A 21852-nucleotide genomic window follows, 5' to 3' on the forward strand; every position below is an offset into this window, starting at 1 on the left:
GGGTACTCTGACACCAATGATACGTCCACGTTAACCCCTGCTGATCAGTCCTGTGAGGTTCCCCTGGAGTATACGTATATTTCTCTAGCCAACACGAAGGCTCTAGTATCCGAGAACAAGTCCCTTTTTCCCTCTATTCCTAACTCTGAATCTCCCTTTTCAGCCCTCGAAGTTTTTCCTGCTTTAACCCCTGCTAGGCAGTTCTGCATGCCTTCCCTGTCAGGGAACAAATCCCTCCTACCTCCACGTACTCAGCTTCAATTTCTAAGTTCTGTTCCCAGGGTCATTCCTGTATTAAACCCTGTGGGGCAGCTCTCGGAGTCCCCTTTTGTAACCCCCTGTTCTCCGCCAGCCATGGTCACGTCCCTAGCTCCAGAGGAAGAATCCCTTGTCTCACCTATTACAGAGGAAAAACTCTCTATGTTCTACTCTCAGGTATTATCTGCTTTAACTCCTGTAAATTCTTGCTGCCTCCAAGCTAATGCCTTCGTTCTGGCCTCAGAGAATGTGTCCCCAAGTCCTATAGCAGAGGTTGCATTAAATGACTTCCCCAAGGTTGTTGAATCCTTAGTTAGTTTTTGCTATAAAACCCCTGCTTCAGCTCAAGTTTCAGCTGCTGTGCCCCCTGAAACTTCGGCTAAAGTTCTGATTCCAGTTAAATGTATTCAGTTACCAAGTTTTTCTCTAAGCTTGGTCGCATAGTTCCCATTTCCAGGTACTTCGCTGAACCAGTCTGTCACCCAGAGAGCGATGATCCCTGCTTCGCACATAGTCCCCACGTCATGGAATCTGCAGTCATTTCTGGTTTCCCAGACACTCCTTACCAAATACTCACTTCAGAGACCTGTACAGTAATGATTACCCCCCGTGTACTGTCTATGTTCTCCCCTTCTCAAAGCTTAGGGTTAAAACCGTACAGTGGTCAGTATGCCCCTCCTGGGGTTCATGTTGTGTTCCCAGGAATGTTTGCTGACACACTGTTTTCACTTAAAAGCGACGCTTTTTCATATGTGCTAGCTAGAAGCCTGCACACAGTTTCCCCTCTCTCTGAAATTTGCCTTGTCGGCCCTGATACTCGGAGAGGTAAAAACCTCCCTTCAGATTCAGAATCTCTTTCTATAGAGGTCGTCCTTGCTGTTAGTTTCCCTGATTTCTCTGCCCATGCAAACCCTCCAGGGATCAGCATATCGGTTGTTACCCCCTTAGTACAGTCTGAGACCACCCTGCTTATATTACAAGTCCTGGTGTTTAAATCTGAGCTATTTAGTTTTACTGCTCTTGCTAAACCCCAGTCCCTCAGCACTGCAGCTAAACGTGCTCCAGCAACCGTTGGGTTACTCGGGGTAAAAATTAAAATTCCTGTCCTAAAGGGTACTTTCTCACACATGTCCAGCAAACATAGAACCTCAGTGATTGATTCTAAGTCACTTATCACTATATCTGATGTTCTCACTAGTCAAACCCTGACACCCTCACCACTGGCTAGGAGTCCCGTTATCAGAATTTTTGCACTAGTAAACACGCCTAAATCTGTTTTTGTCATGACAAGCACCCCTGCTGTTAGGGCCCTTGTAGTTTTGGATAAGACTCCTTTTACTTCAAAGGTTTCTGCTATTAAGAGTTTCCACGGTTCCAGCTTACCGCTTATTGTCTCTTTAACTCCCATCATTACTCTCCCATTACCAGTAACTGATTCCCAGGCACCAGCTCCTGACGCTAGTTCTCCTATCGGTACCCCTGCTTTGCGAGATGTTTCTGTTATGGATTCCGAGCCTCCAGCTCCGGAGTCAATTCCTTTACTCGCTGCTGTTTTTGTAGTCTCTCAGGTCCCTGTCACTGAAGTACAGACTTCAGCTTCTGAGGTTAGCTCCCCTCCCTCCGCTACCCTTGCTCTGCCTGATTCTCAAGTTTCTGATATTAGAGCCCCAAAGCCTATTCCTACTCCCCAGACAATACTATCTCCCACTGAGGGTTCCCCAGTATTTGAGAGCTCCACTGCTGAGTGCTTCTCTGCCTCTGTGAAATGATGTTTTTCCCCCTCGGAACCTTCTGTTGCCCCTGTTATTTCCTTTGAGTTGGAAATACTCTGTACGTACCCCAAGATTTCGGTCTCTATGTCTGGTTTACTGCTTGCCTTGTCACCTTCCATACCAATACCGGGAAATGCTCCCACCCACCCTATACACTCGCTGACCACTACCTGGGAGACCTCTGGAGGAGAAGTCCCTCTCAAATTCCTACATGCAGAGGTCAGCCAAGACTTTGTCTGTCCCGAAGGTCGCCTGGGTATATTCGATCAACTATCAAGGCCGCTTATCCTAAATTCTGGTCCCATTACTAAAGACTGGGCTCCCAGTGGGGGTTCTTCTGCCGTTTCTGCTCCGGAACCCTCTGGTTCTTCACAGCCTTGGATTCCCAAGCCATTTCGCGGGGCGAGCCAGGTACCAATGATATCTCTACCACCACTTTCATATCCTAGAACAGTACTCACCAAGGAACTGCTCGTTTACGGATACCCTTTCCGCCTAAAAAACTTTAGGAACAACTCGATGTCCCCGAGACCCATGGATGGCCCTATCTGGCCGCAGTTCTCTCCGGGGAGTGGGGGTACACAAAGGAGTGACCATGAGTTTCTGAACCATGACTCTAACACCAATCCTAGACGGTTCTGGAACAACTCCTGGTCCCCCAACTCTATGAGTGGTCTTGTTCGCCCGGAGGTCTCACGTGAAGAGGGGGGTACTGTAAGGAATCCGCTCCTCGGTTTAATGTTTGCCTTAACTTGCAGACCTGTGCAGTCCTGGAACACTTTCCCGGATATTTACTGCAGCCTGGATTCACTCACCAAAGCAATACTGCCACACGCCCCTTCTGCCATTGGTTCTCTGACCTTTAAGTGTTGCCTTCCCACAATGCCCCCTGCCGAGCATAGTCCTTCCTGGATGTCTCTGTGTTCTGGCATAAGCCTTGTCTTGTCTGTCTCCTTGGTTCCTGAGACCGGCTGCTAGTGTCACGCATCGGTCTGTTCCTGTGCTGAAGCGGAGTACTCTCCTTGTTGACTTCAGCTCCCTGGTTCCTGTGACCGGCTGCTAGTCTCATGCAGCGGTCAGTTCCTGTTTCCTGTGCTGAAGCTGAGTACTCTCCTTGTTACTTCAGCTCCTTGTTTCCTGTGACCGGCTGCTATATTCATGCAGCCGTCTGTTCCTGGTTTCCTGCACTGAAGCGGAGGTTTCCCTGAGTATCTTCAGCTTCCTGGTTCCTGGGACCTACTCTTTCCCTAATCTAGAGAGGCCGTGTCCTGGTTCCTGCGCTGAATCGGAGGATTCCCCAGCCCGCTCAGGACTCTTGCGCTGAAGCACTGGTTTACCAGTGCAGCTAGGCGGTGTGCTATTCTGGTCTGTCTACCACCTCCTGAGACCAGTACCATGGGCCATGGTCGCCGCACGCGCAGAGGCCACTCCCGCACTCCTAAGCTGAAGCGGGGCTCTCCTGACTACCTGTTGCCGAACTCCTGCTTGAACAACGTTTACCCTGATGTCTCCAGTCCTGACCCTGGCGTGTCCACCGACGATGCTGTCTTCTCCTATCCTGATCCTGCTACGTACGACTACGAACTGCGCAATCCGGATCAGCCTGCGCGGTCTCAGGTCAGTGCTTTTACAACCCCACCTCAGCCACGCGGTCCGACCCAGGTTTGTGGCGAGCACAGTCGTGACACCACTGAGTCAAGTTTTACATTTGGAGCAGTGGGACTACCCCTGGGATCCCAAAGATACCATTTCTTAGAGCGCACCTACACATGCCCGTGTGAGTGTTTGTTAACAAATTTTAATTTTGAAGAATATCACCTCTGGTTATATTGTTCCCCTACATTTTGTTCTTGTTTTGTTCATATTCTGTTCCTATTTCTATGCATTTATTCCGAGGGTGACACCACATACAAGAAAAAGGAAAGAAAAAACACGGACGAGAGGCGGAGACCTAACCTACAGGACAAAGAAGGTGACATCACACCAATAAAGAAAGAAAGGATGAGCCCAGACGAGAGGCGGAGATCGAATCCACAAGGAAAAGAAGTGAGGACGTAAAGATACCTTGATGCGCAAGCATTCGCACAAGGCCGTGTGAGTGTTTAAAATTATTTTAGATTTAAAACATACACCTCAGCATTTCAGAGTCATACACACCTGAATCAGATTGTACCATACTTTATTATTCCACCAGTGCTCCCCCATCCCCTTCTCCTGTCTTCAAAAAGAGTCTCTGATGGTCCCACGCTATGATATGGGGCGCTTCTCCTTGATAGGGTAGTCCCGAACACAGCAATAGTTTAGGGGGTAAAAGCCCTTACTAAGGGTGTCCCTAGCTCAGCTTGTCTCTACGGTGACTCAGGAATAACTGGGGCGGGGGCACCTTGCCTGCGCCTGGGGGGTACAACCTCCCAGCGCAGTATCTCCGTCTCCTCGTCTCTCCACAATCTCCTCTTCACGTGCGCGCCACCACTGCCTATATCTCTGGCAACTCCTCCGCCCATAGGCTAAACGCGCTCACCTGACCCTCCCAGTGGGGGCTGCTGGGTCAAGGGACTGCTCCTTTCCCGCCAATATGTATTCTCCTCCTTCGCGGGCTCTGCAACTACTCCTTGCAAGCTCAACCTCTCATTACTTGGGGTGAATCAGGGGTCACGGCTACATCCTCCCCCCTGTGGATTCCAACGCCTCCGCTTGGAGAACGACAACAACACAGCCATTTATATAATGAAAAACACTAATACATAGGTTCTTCTATCAACTTGTACATTTCACTGAACATGATAATCACTGATTGCACCCAGCTGCGAGCTCACTGCTGAGACTCGTAATGAGGTGCCCCGAACTGATCATAAACCAACCTCGTGGGAGGTTGGCCGGCTCTTTGGCTTCTGTGAATTGGCTCTTCCGCTACCTCCTTGGGGGAGTAGCAGGACTCATCGGGAGTCTCCAACTCGGCCCTTGAGGGGCGGGGTAGATCTGTAAAGACTCTTTGTGATACAAAGCACGGGCTCTGGGGATTTAGTGGCGGACTCACGGGAGTCAGTGTCTCTGTCATGGGGCCAAGGGGCTCTTTGCCCGTAGCTCCTTCGGGAGATGCCCCCGCGGCCGGAAGGCCCCTTTGAGAGGTTCCTTCCTGTGGATCGTCCAGACTATCATGTCCGGATGACAGTTCCCCACTCAGGGGAGATGTAGGCCACTCTAACACTCCTTCTTCTAGTTGGGGAATAGGGAGCAGATGATTTCGATGCCACGTCTTTATCCGACCCTCCGAGTCTTTTATCCGATAGACTGGAAGACGAGGCATTTGAGAAACCACTTCGTATACCCCTTCTCGCCAGCGGTCAGCCAATTTATGCTTTCCCGGTACTCCCAGGTTGCGCAGCAGTACGGCGTCGCCAGTTTTAATGTCTCTATGTTTTACTTTGTGATCATAGCGCCTTTTGTTCCCGGCATTCAACTTTTCAGTGGATCTTTCGGCTTGCCCATAGGCCTTCTGCAAATTCTTTTGTAAACTTTGTACGTAGCGAAAATGATTGGAATTGGGCACTCCATCGGTGGAGACTCTTAACTGTATATCCACTGGCAAGCGGGCTTCACGGCCAAACATAAGAAAGTAGGGGGAGAACCCGGTAGATTCGTGCCGGGTGCAATTGTAAGCGTTGACTAGAGTTTCCACATGGCGACTCCATTTAGTCTTCTCAACACCTGTTAGTGTGCCCAGCATGTCCAGCAGAGTGCGATTGAAACGTTCAGGCAAAGCATCCCCTTCTGGATGGTATGGAGTAGTACGGGACTTGTTAATGTGCAGGGGGTTCAGCAATTATTTCATTAGTCTACTTTCAAAGTCCCTGCCCTGGTCGGAATGCAGGCGTTGAGGTAGTCCATAATGCATGAAATATTTTTCCCAGAGGACTTTAGCCACCGTAATAGCTTTTTGATCCTTGGTCGGAAATGCTTGGGCGTAGCGGGTATAATGATCAGTGATGACCAACACGTTCCCTATACCATGGGTGTCAGGTTCGATGCACAAGAAGTCCATGCAGACTAAATCCATAGGTCCCATACTTTTTGGATGACCCATGGGGGCAGCTCGGTGGGCAGAGTCTTGCGTTGGATACACCGCACACACCTATGACAGTGATGCTCTACGGATTCTCTCATTTTTGGCCAAAAAAAATCTATCTCTTACTAGTCCAAAAGTCTTGTCCACCCCCAAATGTCCGTGTTCATCATGGAGAGCTTTCCGCACTAAGTATTGTAGTCGTTTTGGCAACACTAGTTGGCGGCGATCCGGGTGGTCGTGATACTTCACTACTCGGTATAACAATCGATCTTGAAGTTCAAATTTGTCCCCCTCCCGCATTAGGATACCTCCTACATCCCTTGGAGCCTGGCGAAGCAGTTCCCGTCGCTTTTGTCGAAGGGCCTCCCAAATTATTCCTGCGACCGGATCCTGTTCTTGATAACGTACCATATCTTCCCAAGCAATGATCTGCTCGGGGGCAACATGCATTCCACTCGGGTCTCGATAGGCTGCCAGTATAGCGGTGGGTGCGCACCCTAGGTAGTCAGCCACTCGTAACTCCGAAAAGGCTACTTGCTCATCTATGATGGCTGCCGTGCCGCAGAGGGCTCTTATTCCTGGTCCGGGGATCTCTTCCCACTGATCTTCGTCGTTGGCAGGGGCCAACCCCGGTCATCTCGACAAGGCGTCTGCCCCAATGTTTAAAGGCCCAGGTTTGTATTTTAAGGTGAAGTTGTAATTGAAAAGCGCGGCCAACCTACGATGTCCGGTCGCATCGTACTTCGAACGTCACCCCGTACAGGTAGTCCCGCAGTTTATCCACTATGGCCCACTTAAGGGCCAAGAATTTGAGCTTGTGTACCGGATAGTTCTGTTCACTGGGGGTGAGACTGCGGCTGATGTACGCTATAGGCCGTAACCCCTCAGGATATTTCTGATGCAGTACGGCTCCTAAGCCACTCAGGCTGGCGTCCACATGCAGGATGTAGGGTTAATCAGGGTTGGCGTAGGCCAAGACCGGAGCAGCCGTCAGGCTCTGCTTCAGGTCGTGGAAGGCTTGGTCACACTCGGGGGTCCATTTATCCCCAAAGGGCTGTTTGGCCGAGTGGGTCTTCTGGCCCGTTTCAGACGGGTTTATGCAGAGCAGACTGTTGAGGGCTTTGGCCCTTCGTGAATACCCCTCCACAAAACGCAGATAATAGCCGCAGAAACCCAGGAACGAGCGCAGCTCCCCCACATTCTCAGGACGAGGCCAGCTAACGACAGCTTCTATCTTAGCGGGATCAGTGGCGATTCCGGCGCCGGACACTATATGACCTACATACGTTACTGAGGTCCGACAGAACCGACATTTGTCCAGAGAGAGTTTGGGGCCTTCTGCGGAAAGCCTATCTAATACCTTCACAAGACGACTCTCATGCTCCTCCAAAGTTTTCCCGAAGACTATGATGTCATCTATGTATACCAAGCATTCTCGGGGGTTGAGGTCACCCAACGTTTTTTCCTTTAGTCGCTGGAAGGTGGCGGACGCTCCGCATATGCCTTGAGGCATGCGAGTGAACTGATAAAACCCAAGGGGGCAGACGAAAGCAGTCTTTTCCTGACCTTCTGGGCTCATCGGGACTTGATAGTATCCAGACCGTAGGTCCAGTACGCTGAACTACTGGCTCCCGTGTAGAGCATCCAGGATCTCTTCTATACTAGGGAGGTTGTACTGATCCGGTACCGTCCGATTGTTCAACGTCCGGTAATCTACACACAGCCTCACAGTTCCATTTTTCTTTCTCACCACACTATGGGGGAGGCGTAGGGGCTTCGGGACTCAGTGACAATTCCGGCGGCCTCCATATCATGGATAGCAGCTCTCACATCCTCCACATCCCTCGGAGTGAGTCGGTGCGAACGTTCTCTGAAGGGCCTCTCATCTATCATGCGAATGGTATGCTGGGCGTTGCGGCTGCACCCCACATCCATCTCCTCGGTAGAGAACACGGACCGTCTTTTTTCTAGTTGCGCCCGTAACCGATTCTTCCAGGTTCCCGGCAATTTGACCGAGCCGAAATCGAAGTCCAGGGCCGTCCCTGTTTCTTTCACTCGAGTCGTATTTGCTTTTACTGCCTCTCCCACTGAACTAACCGAATAGATTCTTCCTATCTGCTGGCCCATCAATGGCCAGGGGGAAGGGTGATAGATTCTGCACCATCACATCAATCCGCCTAGGGATGGTGCCCTGCCAATAGCGAAATTCGGGTACGAGCCGATATCCTCACCTCACATCTTCCCCAGGAGTACTTTCAAGTGAGAATTGTTGGTCTTCGGCTAGCCGCTCTGCATAAGCACACCAAGCGGACATTCTTTGCGTTTCTCCTGGACGCAGCTTTGTCCACCCTTTTCGCCCACAGAACAGCAGTCCGTAGTCATCTGGAGGAGGGGAAGGCTGGGCTGGATCGGATTGAACCAATTGCAGCTGCAGACTGGACATGGGGAGCTCTTTAGTTTCGTGTAGATAATCCCAGATGACCGCTTGTATGATATCGGCATTGGTGCCTAGGATAATAGGGAACTTGGGGGTGTCTCGGGGTTCCGGGCACACCGAGGCATCTACCTTCATGGGGTGAGACTTGCCCGTGTTGAGCTGTTGGATTTCCAGATCCACGGTCACTAACCCATCGATGGGATAGTCGTCGTTGCTCAACCCGCTTACCTTGATGTGATCTCCCGGCCGCAGTGGTCGCTTCTGAAGATGATGATCATAGAACCCTCGGTATATGATGGTGACTTGGGATCCGGTGTCCAGTAGGGCAGAAGAGTAGATTCCATCCACTAAAACTTGGATCAGTACTACCGGTCCCACTCTATTCCCATCTTCGAGGGATTCAGCCCCTCCAGACGGGGGCCCGTCTGTATCAGCATCCGTCGCATACACCCCACAGACAATAGACTGGGACGGAAACTTCAGGGGTGAAGGGCACCGGGGGCGAGAAGTGCCCAGGCGACAATCGTAGGATAGATGGCCCCGCTTCCCACACTTGTAGCAGGACACATCTCTGAGGATAGCCCGGCGATCCAACGGAGGGGACGACCGTCCTGCGGAAGGCAATTTCTCAGAACTAGGCTGGTCCGGTGGTTCCTCTTTCTTCTCTGTACTTCCTCTGGATTTAGCGCCGCCACTAACTTTCAGTTTCGGAGGGGAGTGTAGCATTAGATGCGTCTCGTGTTCCTTCACCTGTTGCAGTAGTTGGATGAACAAAGGGGGAGGTCCCCGAGTGAGGTGATCTCGAATCATGGCGGCTATTGGGTGAGATGGACTGGATCCGCGGAGGTACTGCTTCCGGAGATACTCATCCATCTGGGATGGGAGTACGTACTTATAATGCAGTGGCGGGCTGAGAGATATTTGCACACGGTGTATATAGGCGGATAGCTCTTCCCCATCCTTCCGGTTTACGGCATAATACTTGTCCCACAAGGCCCCGTCATCCTCCTTCGCACTATATTTATTATTTATTTATTTTAAAAATATTTTATCAGGAAGTAATACATTGAGAGTTACCTCTCGTTTTCAAGTATGTCCTATAGGCTTCGGCCAGGAGTTCTATCATCAAGCGAGAGGTTAAGTCGGGGTACAGTTCGCGGTGTATTCTGATTAGCGTGGCAGCCGGGGGCCGCAGACACTCCATGAGCCACTGGCGTTTTACTACATCTGTACAAGACCACTCTTCCATCACTCCCCGCGTGTGCTCTTTCCACGTCTCTACCCCATCTTCCCCGGCAGGCACCGGGAGGGTCCCCGAGAAGGCTTTTAGCTTCCGGTAGTTCTGAGCGTGGGTGGCTAAGGTAAGCGCTTCGACTAGCGGTGGCAAACTGGGGGGACTAGATAGCAGGTCTATTTTGTCATTCAGTTTCTTTAGTAGGTTACTACTCACTCCCGCTTCCATAGAGGCGCTGGATTGCGGGTTACTGGACAGAGAGCGGCAGCTACCGAGCTCACTCTCGGCATAGTGGATCAATGGAAGGGTGGGGTCATCCTCCCCCAACGGGCATACGAAGGGGCTTCGAAGGGGGTAGATGAAAGGACTACCGCCGGGCGGTGCATCAGGCAAGACCAGGGATTGTGGAACGGCAGTTTCTAACGCTAACAGGTTACGCCGACAGTCTACAAGTAAGGTATTCCACTTGGAGTCAATGGTCTATCATTACATCTACCAGGCGAGCTTTGGCAAACCCCGGGAGTTGTCACCAGGCCATCTGTAAAGTCTCTAAGGGCAATGCCATGGGTACTCGGGCCAACGCTACGGCGCGACGAGTGGGAGTGCGGACTTGCAGGCCCAGTCTTGTATCTCTTGACGGGTGGGTAAAGCCATGGTGATCACAATTTAGGTTCGAGGGGCACCCCAGGTCTAAAATCTCAGCAGCGCCTCCAAATGTAACCCTGCTTCCTATCACTTGGCAAGCTGTTACTCTGTGCTGTGTTAACTGCTGACTCATAGGGCCTTAGCCTCTGCCACGGAGAGCCCAGAGTGCATACAATATATATATATATATGCAGCGCCTCCACCTGCGACAGATCCAGCCAAAGGGGGAGTTAGTCTTCGCAGGACCTCTATACAAGAATTTCTCTCACACGACCATGTTATAAAACCAATCTCGTTTACTGATAATTCAACCTTACGATAATTCAACCTTACGATACATTACATGCCATGACATTCCAGTACGCTGGTACACAACATTTAACAAGCCACGGAGGACGTCCACATCTATGCGCCTCGGCGGACGCCAACAATAACTTGCGCCTCGGCGGACGCCAACAGTACTGTCTCCCCAATCCCGCCACTGGGTGTCCCCACCCCGTGTCCAAATACGTTAATCAGTTCTCTCGCTCCCAACGGCCGTGTGTATGTGTAGAGGTGGCTGCGCAGCCACTAGGTCTTAGGTGATGGAAAGGGTAAAGTTGGTGCACATGATGAAATACCTGCCGAGCACTCCGGTGCTCGTAACTGCTACGGTTCTTCAAAAAGAGTCTCTGAGGGTCCCACGCTACGATATGGGGCGCTTCTCCTTGATAGGGTAGTCCGAACACAGCAATAGTTTGGGGGTAAAAGCCCTTACTAAGGGTGTCCCTAGCTCAGCTTGTCTCTACGGTGACTCAGGGCTAACTGGGCTGGGGGCACCTTGCCTGCGCCTGGGGGGTACAACCTCCCAGCGCAGTATCTCTGTCTCCTCGTCTCTCCACAATCTCCTCTTCACGTGCGCGCCACCACTACCTATATCTCTGGCAACTCCTCCGCCCATAGGCTAAACGCGCTCACCTGACCCTCCCCGTGGGGGCTGCTGGGTCAAGGGACTGCTCCTTTCCCGCCAATATGTATTCTCCTCCTTCGCGGGCTCTGCAACTACTCCTTGCAAGCGCAACTTCTCATTACTCGGGGTGAATCAGGGGTCACGGCTACATCTATATATATATATATAAAAGAAGCTACAGGGGCTCTGTTAAAGAAACAATGACACAGCGAGGAGTACTTTGGCCAATACACCAAATTAACAGGGAATGTGAAAGAGGAGAGGTTTGTCAACATTATTAAAAGCAGCAGATATGTAATGCAGAATGAGAAGTTTTGCCTCTTGGTGGTCTGGATGTCCTTGAATACCTTTGTAAAGGCAGTTTAGTTGGGTGAAAAAAAGAAAGCTTAGAATGTACAGGCTCGAGAATGTCTAAGACATAATATACATTTAGGAAGTGCAGCAAATGTAAGGCTACAGTAGGTTCCCACTGCCTGCTGCAGTGCCTGCTATGGTGTGAGCTGCAGGGACAAGAACCGCCCTCAATTGGGCTGGGCCCGCTAACTACCTTGCCCGCCGCGTTGTGCGAACAGATTTCCCTGAAGACAGGAAATCTGTGCTCACAACTCGCGACGGAGTGCTGGCCACGCCCCCCAGTGGTTCAGCCAATGAGGGCAAACCGGCTGCATGACATCAAGGCCGTGCCCTCGCTGTGCCCCGCCATGCTCCCCCGTCTTTCCCCCTGCAGCTCACCCAGATCGGGCATCCTAGCTGCACGCGCCGCCAGCCTGGCAGGCGCACGTGCAGCACCGACAACTCAGCCTCAGCCTAAGGTGACAGAAGTTTAGCAGTGAAGAGATGGTAAGAGACAGAGCAATAATGTAAAGGATAATCAGGATCTTCTTGACAATAGGTGTAACTATTGCATGTTTGAAAGGAAGAGGGTAATTTGTAAGTGTGCTGAAGATGTGGATGAACGTGGTGACCACAGTAAGCATGAAGATGGTTAGGCATTGGGATGAAGAGGACAAATAATGGAAGTTGACAGGAAAACAAAATTATACACTTCCCCCTTTGTAGCATGTAAATTGTTGAGGGATGGAAATTTGAAAGGAGAAGTGTAGAAGAGGGAGAAGGTAAAGTATAGAGAGGAACAGTAAGGTGGATAGAATATACTTTAACTTGGTCTTGACATACTGTAATCCATTTTTTTGTGACAGTCACAAAATGCAGCAGTTATAATGTTACCCATCTGATTTTTCACTTGACTTATGCAAGGGCATTAAATGTTTTCTACTAAAGCAATTAACCTCGTCCACACAGAGCCCAAGAAGTCTTCAATTTCTCAGAGACCTTTCACCACAACATTTATAAAATGTTTCTCATAAGCAAATTATATAGTAGAAATTCAATTGTTTTGACTTTTCTCTTCTGCTCAAACTATATCGTTGACACTGAGGTTAACGCCAGGCTTATCACGGAGAAAGATCTTTTTTAGTAGTCATTTGATTTTGTCTTTGTTTGGAATTTGCATATTGAGGGTAAATCGATCTTCCTCTACCATTATTAGATCTAAACCACATGAACAATTTCTAAGTATGAGGTGACATTTTAGTCATGTACTGTACTTGAATTATAAGATAAAAGAGTTCTGATGATAATGCGTTGTTACGATGATATTAAAACACGGCATAGGGCGCTATGTGTCAATACATTTTTTTTAATAATACATGAAGCAAAAAGTGACAGACTGTGAGTGCTCATTTGCATGTCATTACCCAGAATCCCTGGCTTCAGTGGAATCATTGTATTCTAAGAGATAATGGGGATAGGCAGGTTTGCAGACCTGTCTGAGACATGTGCATGTGCTCACAAGTGGTATTTGTTATTTGCTGTGAAAAACGATGAAACTAAAAGGATGTTGAACTCGTGCTATTTATCACTAGATTTATGAATTCGAGGAGGAAAATATAAGGATGTTGAGAAAAACGTGGTCAGATTACAGGCAGATGTGTTTGTTATTATTGGAAAGAGTCCAAGTGCTGCTTTACATGACCAATTATTTTAACCCCATCAGTGTTGACTTCTCTCCAGCTCTCAAATTGAGTTCTCTCCAACACTCAAGGATTAAGAAAAATGTCTAGAATTTACCTATGAAGTTATGAAACTTCATGAACCAACCTTCTTAAAAATATTTGTAGTATAGAAGATTTGAGCAAATGTTCTCATGTTAAGGATGCACATCCCATAGCAATTAAACTAGGAAGTGGAGTGTTTATAAATATATAATTGTGCATTTAATTCAATGTCTGATAAAACATGTAATTTAGTGGATATGGGCGAATTCACCAAAATCCGTTTCCCGAATTTTCTCGCATTTTCCCCCCGATATCCATTTCGCTGTGTAAAATCCAAGGATGGATTTCGTCAGTTTTAATTTGTGCAGATTCATCAAAATCAACCATTCATACAATCTGTGGACAAATTTGTAGAATCCAATCCGCGGATTCAGCAATCCATTCCTTGATTCTTAAGAATCCACCAACGGATTGCCGAGTCCGCGGATTTGATTCTATAAATCCATCCACAGGTTGCGGAATCCACAGAGTGTTTTGGTAATAATAATTTAAAAATCCACAAAACGCAAATCACCCTTTTTGAGATAAATCGGCGGACCAAAGCAACCGGCCTATACTCTGCGGATCCAAATCAACCCTAAATATTTGCCCATTTCTACTACTTAGTATAAATATGCTTAGAAGATAATTACTTTAATGGACTTATTTACATAAAAAGAATCAAATCTTAAAACACTGTTGTGCGCCACCATTGTAAAACCTTGTGTCCTGAAACCAAATATGGTAAGATTTAAAAATATTTTAAACTTCTTAGAACCGATTATATACCTAATAAAGTGGTAGAAATGTTTAATGATATAATTAACAATAATATTTCTACTGTATTATTCTGATTTCAAGTGTACAGTAATTCGTATGCAAGGTATGAATAAATTGTAAGGCTTGGCAGGTTGACAAGATTGAAATTAAAACTGTGAAGTTCGTTCAGAAGTTCGAGTTGAAAAACAAAAACACCAAAGGTTTTTAAAACCAATACCAAAACACCAGGTAAAGCGCCCACACTTAATATGTTGTATGGAGGAACATTTCCCCAACATTTTTTTTATTTTGATTTATGTATTTTACACCATTACCCATTTTCTCCTCTTGCATACTTCTTTGTTTTGCATAGGCTTTCATAATGCCATGACTTTATTCTTCTAGGATGGGGTTGAGCAAAGACCAATTCACATACAGTATAATATTGTTTTTCTCCTTTATCTATGGACTCATGCCTACTACAAGACACAGATGTAGGCAGACTTACAGTACTGTCCCTCTGACAAGTAAAGTCATAGGAATGCAACCCTGGCATCCCCCAGTAGCAGGGATTAACACAGTGGGAGGTCCGATTTGGAAGTGTGGACCTTCCACAGGTCACCACTGCTTTTACCTTTCCTTTTTTTCCCTGCGGTATCGGGGACTGGCTACATCTGCATGTTGCAATTACTAGAATTAAATGGAAGTTAGGGATTGAGGCTTCCATATTAGTTATTTTGGTTATACATTAAATGTAAAGATGTTATAGAGCATATGTATTTCATGCTGTCCAAAATCGTGTTAAAATTAGCAATCACCCCAATTTGAGTTTTAGATATTTTTTTTATCTTGTTCCCTGAGCAGGATATATTTCTATATATTATAGATTTCTATGTACAAGGAAACCCTACATACAGGAAAACTTTTGTAAACATTTCCTAGTACAATGAGTAACTAAAATGACGAGTGGCACTGTCATTACTGGATCTTCAATGAATACCAGGCTATTGAATTAAATTCTTAAAATCAATGCCGCTTCAATAACAGTGGCTATTATCAGTTTCCTTTCTAACTGGGCACTGTGGAATGGGACCATTGCTTGCACCAGACTGGTGAAATATCTTTTGAGTATGATGATTTCTATTAATAAGAAAGCAATGATTTTGCTCCAAAGGGCATGCTCATTTAGATTAGGGAAGAAAAAAAATCTCTGGCAGGGGTTTGCTGTTTTAAACACCATAGAGCAATTCAGCATTGCCTTCTCCAAAGTAACACTAGATAGAGAAGTCAAAAATTGTAATCAATTCTAAAAAGGTTTAGCATTTGCTCGGTTGTATGTTGTTCAAATATTTTTCTTTAAACGAGACCATTAGATTACTGAAGAAAATGTGTAGGGTTTCAAAGGCTATTGGAGATGTGCATACTTGCCAAGATTCACTTCCCCGCCGATTCGTTCGAACTTTTCAAAAGTTTGAAAAACCTAAGAATTGTTAACTAACTTTTGAAGGCAAAACTTCTATAGAAATGGCCTAAATCAGTAAAAATGTACTAATCCAATTCACTTTTTAAGATGGTGAAATAGCAACCACACAACTTTTAAAACATTTTATGAAAGTTTCATCTAAACACTACTGTATATACACATGCCTGCAGCAGCTCCACCCTGTCAGTGTGGTTTGGGAGAGAGAGAGAGAGCAGTGGACATGGTCGTTGCCAGCTGGGTACAGGCAGACAGGAAGCTACAGAGGCCGAGAGAGATTTAGAAGACAAAAAGCGAGATTATAATGTTTCTAAACTTTTAATGGAGAAGTGCTATAGCAGGGGTTAATGGTGGGTTGCTCTTCTGGTGAAACTGGTGAGGGATATGTTTTTAGCTCTAGAGGCTCAGGCCCATATACACTAAACTTTGTTAAATCAGGGAAATAACAGTCAATTATGAAACCTTTTCTTTCAGGTTTTTGTTCTCACTTTTGACAGTCTCTATAACACTCAGGACCCGTTCCTAGTCATCCTTCCATTTACACACCTCTGTGCTGAGATATCGAATTTCCTGGTGCGAGACTTCTAAGTCTGTTTTGAGAGCGTGAAGGTCCTTCTGAGAGACTTCCAGATCAGTACTGAGAATGTGAACTTCTTTTTGAGAGAGGGTAAAAGGGGACGATAGACAGCACACTGATAGTGTTAAATTTATGCAATTGCAGGGTGCATGGAACAAAAGGGGACCCTTATTCCCCTGTATAGTACTAACAAATCTAAGTAAGTACCAGCACTCACTGTCTAATAGCTAAATGATGAAAACAGTTGTAATGCAAAAAATACAATTAATAATAAAACAAACCAGAAATAAATCAAATGTGTTTGCAGAAACCAGTGTCACAAATGGGCATGTCACAAAGTGAGGGGGGGGGAAGGAAAAGGGGAAAAGAAATATGAAACACAAGGAATATACACAAAAAACGGAGAACGGAATGTATGCTACTGGGGCTTTTTCAGAGACTTCCAGCTCTGTACTGAGACTACAAATCTCTTTTTGAGAGACTCCCAGTTCTGCACCGAGACTGAAATTCCTGTTGAGAGATTTCCAGTGCTGTTCTGAGACCGCTGACCTTCTGGCGAGAATTTCAACTTTCTGTTGAGAGTGTAAACCTTTTTCTGAAAGATTTCCAGCTCTCTACTGAGACTGTGAATCTCTTTCCAAGAGACACCCAGGTCTGCACTGAAACTGCAAAACTCCTTTTGAGAGATTCCCAGCTCTGTGCTGAGACTTCTGAGAGAGCTTAAGCTCTACTGTATACTGAGATTGAGTGCCTTCTTCTGAGCATGCTCATACTTTTCTTCCAGTCACCAATAATTAAGTCAGAGTGGTTGTGCTTCTCGTCCATGCCGGTAATAGCGTTCACCTTCATCAGTTGAGGCAGGCTTTCAAGCTGAGCTACAAAAAAACAAACAAAGCGCACAACACTCATCGTGAAAAATGTAATAAACTATGTTTATATAAAAGGTGTTTCAAGGTTATGCGTACATCAAGGTAGATTAATCAAGCATAGAGCCACAGAGTGGCAGTTACTAGCGTCTGCAACCAGGAACCACCAGAGCTTCACTCTCCTTTCCACCTACAGGTAGGTGAAATGCCAGATAATTGATGACTCTGCCACAGTCTCAATGTCCTGTTAATAGCGTCAATGCGCTTAGTGGATCCTGGGGAGTGGTTGTCCTTTGCTCGCAAGTAGTACACAGGTTCCTCTGCAGACCTCACTGTGTTTCCCGATCAGTCAGGCAGCGTGACGGCGTGGTCCCGCGGGCCCTTCTGTGACGTCAGAGCGCCCGCTCTGCTTTGAGTAACAGCGTCTGCCAGTAATGATTCAGACCTCACTTGGCAACCACAGAGGCAAGCAACAGCGCGGCACATGCGCAGAAGAGGAAATCAACTCGGTGTTCAGCAAACCGTTTGACAACAATAAAATACACCTTGGAACCTAGAGATACCATTCAACCTATATATTTTTATTATTCATGTTCCAAGGTGTCATCAATTATCTGGCATTTCACCTACCTGTAGGTGGAAAGGACAGTGAAGCTCTGGTGGTTCCTGGTTGCAGACGCTGGTAACTGCCACTCTGTGGCTCTATGCTTGATTAATCTACCTTGATGTACGCATAACCTTGAAACACCTTTTATATAAACATAGTTTATTAAATTTTTCACGATGAGTGTTGTGCGCTTTGTTTGTTTTTTTGTTACTAGATTCTAGGGTCTTGGGCTACCCTTTACACAGCAGCAGACGCTCATCTACATTGGTATATATTTATTTACCTTTTCCACATGGTGGGGTGTGTTTTTTTGATTTAAATTGACATCACAATTAACACTTTGTATTAAGTATATATTTTAGTGCGCACCTATTTGTTTTTTCTATTTTTTCAAGCTGAGCTGCCTGCTGCTGGGTTTGGATCTGGGCTTGCTGCCTAGGCCATTTTGCCTGGCCTGCTCATACATTAATAGCTCGTTTTGCTTAGTCTGCTCGATCATAAAGTCTTTTAAAAATTGTTCCTAGTTTGCTTGCATTGTATCTTCAGGCCTCGTTCAGGGTGCCAGAGGCAGGAGTTGGAGGGAGGGCGTTCAGGAGGGAGGGCAGCAGTCTGCTGGGCGATGTGTGTTCATCCTCCCCAGCAGACTTTTTCAGGAGTTGAGGAGGCGGGGAGGGGGTGGGGCTACAGACGGGAGCTTAGGGATCCAAGTTGCAGTTTTGAAATCATTCTCAAGAATGATTTCATTGGCTGCCTAGGTCCCAGTGACGCTGCTGCAGCTTCAAAAAACGAATTTTTTGTTTATTGAAACTGTAGCCAGCGTCAACTCCGTGCTTCGGAGACAGGGCAGGTGCTACCCTGACAACCACAGTTCACTTTAAATACATTGTATCCCACGGCCGCACGCACGTCAGCATGCCCTCCCTCCGAAGCCTGCACCCTGAACGAGGCCTCAGGGCTGTCAAGGGATCATCACTTATTTGTTCCAGCTCCACTTCCCTGGTAGTTTGTTGTGGTTATCTCACTGTCAGAACTGAATAGTGTTACGCCGGTGCTGCCCGCAGACCAGACTCGTCCCTTGCACTGAGGTGGGGACGTATATGTGCACGCACACGCAGCAGAAGGAGCGTGTCCGGAGTGTGGTGTTTTGGCGTTGCCAGGCCAGGTGTGAACAGGTGTAGCAATACTTGCCGGTACCGGTACTGAAGAGGCAAAGTCTTTGCCGTTAGCCAAGGTTGGGGAGAGAGAGTGTATAAGCTGAGGTCGAGGGATGGAAGAAGCTGCAGGGTTAGGAGGGAGCCGGGATCCAGAGCCAGATAAGCATGTCCGCCAAGCCGGGTCGCAACCTGAATGCACAAGACAAAGTGAGAACCAGAATTGACATCTCATGCAGTAAGCCCCGATAAAATCTCTTCGGCAAGTGTTGCGGATAGGCCTTTTTTTGGCGATTTGCCCTCGCAGTATTCAGTAAGGGCCGAATCCATGCCGATCCCTGCCGAATCACTGCGAAAGAAAAACTGCCGATGAGCCTGTGCCGATACAGCCTGGCTCCCGATAAGCCTTCCGATACGCCTTTTGTGCTGATAGGTGTTTGCAGCAGAGAGAGACAAGCCACTCTCTCAGCGCAAACATCGGCAAAAAATAAAGTATTTATAAACAACTTTTACTGATAGTGTACATGTGCAGGGGGTCTCCGGAGCTGAACCGCATTGGTTTCAGGCCCAGGACCCCCTGCTTCCCGAGATACAGGCCCCTTTATGAGGTGCCGGTATCCCTCTGCATTTCAAGGTCCCAATCACGTGACCGCGGAATGTAAACAAAGCAGAGGGATACTGGCACCCCATAAAGGGGCCTGTATCTCGGGAAGCAGGGGGTCCCCGGACCTAAAACCAAAACGGTTCAGCTCCGGAGACCCTCTGTACATCTACACTATCAGTAAAACACACATATCAATAAAGACTCGTTCCTTACCTTTGCGGCTATGTGCTACGGTAACGAAGCAGCATGAATGTATTTTTAATAATAGTGTACAGTGAGCAGGGGGTCCCCTGAGCTGAACTGCGTTGCTTTGTGGACCAGGGACCCCCTGCTTTCCGAGTTACAGGCCCCGGAATGTGTCATCGGGTGGCAGTGTCGCCGCCATCTTTATAGCACCCCATTCGCGCCGTGCCCGATATAAATATGGCAGCGACACTGGCACCGGTGCCCCAAACCGGGGCCTGTTACTCGGGAAGCAGGGGGTCTCTGAGCCACAAATCAATGCGGTTCAGCTCAGGGGACCCCCTGCTTCCGCACAATATTATTAAAAATAGCCCATCATGGGTGACAATGGGGAAAGACAGGGTTGCAGACCTGTCTAAGACATGCAAATGAACATACAGTAATATTTACAGTTGCTATATATATATATATATATATATATATATATATATATACATATATATATATATATATAATCAAAAAATAAATAGATGATACCGTTCTGTGGCTAACGAAATGCTTTTATTTGTGCGAGCTTTCGAGATACACTGATCTCTTCTTCCGGCGATGTTACAATGAATGAAGCAAGGATCACTTAAAAACAGTGTCTCTTGGAATGTTATCTGTGCTGGTCCTTCCCCCGGTGCGGATGAGATTTAAGGCTGGAGGTGTCAAAGGGTAACTGAAAGCAAGTGAAGAAAGAGTGTGTATGTGTATCAGTGTGAATAAAAATGAATGGAGAGCCCACAGTATAAACAGTGCTCTACACAAGGTGTGTGGAGTGAGAGGGGATATAAATGGTGTGGGTGGGTGTGGAAATGTGAGAGTTTGTAGCACAACTAAAAGTGTGTGTGGATACTATGTGGTCCCTATTGGTATATATATATATATATATATATATATATATATATATATATAGAAGGGGGGTGAAATTACCTAAAAGGTCATAGAGTGTGCACCTTGCACTATACCAATGTGAAAGGAGGGAAAACTAAATGGTGTAACCTGTGAAATATAGGAACAAAAACTGCAATAAAGTGCGGAGGTGGTGCTGGCAGGGAAGGGGTTAATATTGTACAAAAGGGTAAAGAAAAGCTCCCTATATGCCGCACAAGAGGACACCTATACCTATGTTAAAACTTACTATTTATTAATAAACCATTTAAATAAATTTATTGCAGCAAAAATGTGAACCAAAGTGATTAAAATAATTAAATTAAAAACGGAGAGTTTAACTGTGTGCCTAATTCAAACTTACAGTGTAGACCGGGAATCACTATTATCAATATTATTATTGCTCATTTGCATGTCATTTCCCAGAATCCCTTGCTGCAGTGGAAGCGCTGTATGCTGGGTGACAATGGGGAAAGACAGGGTTGCAGACCTGTCTAAGACATGCAAATGAACATACAGTAATATTTACAGTTGATATATATATATATACACACACACACATGATGAACCAATATACAAATAAATGTAGAAGGGTTTTCAAAAACATGCTGTACTCAAAATAACACTTCTCCATAAAGACACACTACAATAAAATTAATTTCCTTTCATAATCCTAACTGATCTTACAATCAAAAACATCAAATGCCAATCAAAAACCTCAAATGCCAACACATTGCATTTACATTGTATATATGATGCATACAATCTAAGCACCATATACATTCTGCAAATGAATGTTAACAATAACATTGCAAGCAAAATACAGATACCTCCAAAAACTATACTATTTTAACCAATCCAGTAAACATAAATCAATTAGCATTCATTAATGACATTCCTAAACAATTTACATTCCATCCCTAACAATTAAACAATTAACTAATTCAAGCCTTTAACATAACAATTTAGCCTGTGAAAAAATATAAGTACCAACAAGAATACAAAATTGAAAACCAAGGGTAACCCTGACCTCAAGTACACCATACAATATCAACAATTACATCTATCTAATTTTAAAATACATTATACACACATTTATGCATAGCAGCATAGACAAATTAATTTAAAACACATCAAATCAAGCTTTTAAAACAACATAATTTCTTACCCTGTATGTATATATCTCTCTAGACATATATACATACATACATACAGTGGCAAGAAATGATATACCA

Source organism: Ascaphus truei, chromosome 3 (genome assembly GCF_040206685.1).
Source record: "Ascaphus truei isolate aAscTru1 chromosome 3, aAscTru1.hap1, whole genome shotgun sequence".
In the NCBI taxonomy this organism is placed as follows: domain Eukaryota; kingdom Metazoa; phylum Chordata; class Amphibia; order Anura; family Ascaphidae; genus Ascaphus; species Ascaphus truei.